The sequence below is a fragment of the Grus americana genome, chromosome 3 (genome assembly GCF_028858705.1).
Source record: "Grus americana isolate bGruAme1 chromosome 3, bGruAme1.mat, whole genome shotgun sequence".
Classification (NCBI taxonomy): Eukaryota; Metazoa; Chordata; class Aves; order Gruiformes; family Gruidae; genus Grus; species Grus americana.
Genome location: NC_072854.1, coordinates 60,163,056 through 60,166,489, shown reverse-complemented (window position 1 = coordinate 60,166,489; position 3,434 = coordinate 60,163,056).

Genomic DNA, 3,434 nt, shown 5'->3' with positions numbered 1-3,434 from the left:
ACCATAAATCAGGAAGTTTTTCCTAAGACAGGACATAAGGTTTAATTAAACTTATAATATTGGCTTGTGTGGATAAAGAACATCTGTAGAAAGAATGTCTAGCAGAAGTAGTGGATGGGAAAAGTGAAGAACTGGACTGCCCTTTGACTGAGTCCAGTTCTCATTTCTTGCCTTTACTGTTTATTTCTGATGGCCTGGAAGTAGCACAATAAATATGAATTTTGCTGCAGTCATCTAGACAGCAGTTTTTAATGCAATAATAAAACCAGATTTGATATATCTTCCTTCGCTCATTATTTATGTCAGTGAAACAGCCAATAGATATACAGTGATGTAACTAAGAGCATAACTTGTCTTACTGACTGCAAAAATCAAAGCTGCGGGTAATATATAGAATGAAAAATCCATGCCCAGTAGACAAAGAAGGAGGATAGGCTCCCAGATTGCCAAGTCTCTGTCTGTCTTCTCTTGTTAAACTGTAAACCTTTCATAAAGAAGCTGTCTCCTACTATTTGATTTTAAGACACTTAATCCAAAGGTGGCTGCTAGGATCTCTACACAGTATTATAAATAAATAATAATAAATACTGTACAATGATAATCTGTGTTGTCCTGTGCTATGCTGTATGTCAGAGATTAATAATTATATTTCATTGAAACAAATAGTCCCAACAGTATACCAAGCTGGGAAGAGCTAACATAAATATTTTATGAAAATTCAGATATTTCTAGAAACATATAAACTTGTTTGCATTTGTCTTTGTATATTGTATAGTCAGTAGGGAAGCGGTGACTTTAAACCAATGAAAACTTTTTTTTAAATAGATTTTACATTATTTTTGAAGTTATTTTGTGTAACTATGAAAGAACATTTTAAACTATTGCTTAATTTTTCTGACTTCCAGATGTGATACGTCTGGCAGATAAGAGATCTGAAAATGGCAGTCTTTCCACTGCTGTCAGAGGGCCATGGAGAAAACTGGACAATTCCTCTCTAACCACGTACAGGCAAATGAAATGGTTCTATACCTAGAGGTATCTCTCTATTCCTAAACTTGCTTACACCTCCCTTGATTAAGATAGCTGCATGAAACCCTGACTGATTTACAAAGAAAAACCAAACAAACTTAAAAAAAACACATCAGAACAAAGAAAACCCAAAACCCCACCAAGCAGCACTGATTGCTGTCTCAATAAATTCTTTTGGACAGAAAAAAAATTCTACAAACACCAGATAAACAATGCAATTTCTTATGTAATGCATCATAATGCATTCATAAATGAACAACAACAAATTTTGTATTTGATGTAATTCAGTTCCTCAGGATGTTAAAATGGTTCTTATCTGTATTTAATTAATAAAAATGGGGGGTTTAAGTGCTAATTGTGTGTCCCATGAGGTTATACCTTTCACATAAGACAAAGTCAATGACAACAAAGTGTTTCTGTCCAGAAATATAAACACCTACAGAAGTAATACTTAAAAATAGACTGAAAATATATACTAAGATTTATCACTTCCCATTGTCCCATTTGCATATCTCAGACCATTCTGTATATATTAGGAAAATCAACCTTGTAATTTTTATGTTATTATTTTAACTCTGTAGATATTGTTACCACTTTTACATAGTGTGAGCAGTATATACACCTATCATAGAGCAGTTCCGTGCAGAAATCTGCCTGAACCTTTCTGCTGCAATGGCTTTGATGAGAGAAGGACTAAACTGAGGTCAAAATTTGTTGTAAAAAACCATAGCTGTATTTTCAAGCATGTTCCAGGTCACTCCAGGAGATCATGATATGTTTGTGACATGGCTAGTGACATTCACTTCAGTCTTCAGAAATACCAGCAAATGGATATTTTGACAAGCAGGAGCCACTTGGTGTTCAGTTCAGATCAACATTAGCAAATTTCACAACATGTAAAAGAAATACTCTAGAGCATCCAGCAATAAACCCATGGGCATCGCACATTCAGCTGTCAGTGTTGGAACGTAATTCTGTACTGGTAGTATTTCTGAAATATTTCTGTTTTTTATAACAGATGGATAAACTGTGGACAGCTTCAGAATATTAGTTACGTGATGAGAAGAAGAGAAATTTCAGTGTCTGATTATAAAAGACACTTATAAAAGGGAAGGTTGGCTCCATGTTTGTTTAATTCTGAGCACATAAGAAAAAAACGACAACAAAGCCTGCATGCGGGATATTTACTTTTCGATACGGGCAAGACCCAAGAGTTACTAGTGAGACTGCAGCTCACATATATCTGGCAGAAAAGTCCTCAGTTCAGAATTCTAGTTCAGAAATATAACCTTCTAAATTTGTTTTGAGAATTCCTGAAATTTCAGCTAACAGGAAGGACATGCTAGTGCAAGCAAGGACTGTAATTGATCTCACATGGTCAAATTCAGACCCTTTAAAAGCAAATACTTTTCTTCAGCATGATCAGCAGTGCTGTGCTAGTTATTAAGCTGTTAAAACCCAGTACTCTTAATAAAGAAACCAAGAGGGAAGAGGAACGTAAGGGCAAGCATGAGAAACAAGAGAAAATGGGCATAAATAATCCTACAACTGTGCAACCTAAGTCTCTCTCTTTACTTTTCTTTCAAAATTCCATGGGCCATGCAAGGAAAGAAGAGGATCCTTCAGTAAATATTATTTTTAGGATTTTGCAGTGTGAATAATCATAATGTATCATCATTTATATCCATACAGTAAACATATAATCACAGCTCTCTGTCGTTCCCTTAACTGTCACCAGCAACTGTGAATTAGATATAGTTATGAACAAGCTACTTTTTTTCTTCCTTGCAACTTTGAGCTTTTTTAAGAACATTTTTAAAGTTCTACTGACCTCTGTAGACACTAAAATACAGCAGAAAATTTTCACATCTGGAAAAGTGAACTTGTTTACATGCATTTACTTAGCAGTCAGTCCATCAACCCTAGTTTTTAATGAAGCATTTTTTTTCTCCTTTTGGCAGAACTATTTATTTGTATCAGAAGCATGCATAATTTCCAGGAAGAGATTCTTGCAGCCACCTGTAGATGCTTTGTGAATGACTGATCTACGTAGATACCATAGGTAAAAGGAAAAAAGGATTTGAATTGTAAATTGCAGCATGCAGACTACTAAATCTCGCTGCAGACTACTCTGGGCAGTGTGTTGAAGACCCCAGAGATATTTCTTTAGCTGGCATTTGAAACCAGCACAAATAAATGAACTAAGGACAACAAACTTCATTAATCATATCATACAATATCAAGGCTAACCTAACAAAAGGATTAACAATGTGAAACTGCTGGGGGAAAAAAAAAAAAGACATGTAAGGAAAGATTTTACGTTATTATTCAGGATGGCTCACCTGAAGCAGACCTTTTCATCTGTTTTCAACTGCTTTAGGGAAACACCATCTCTCTTTTTGGGA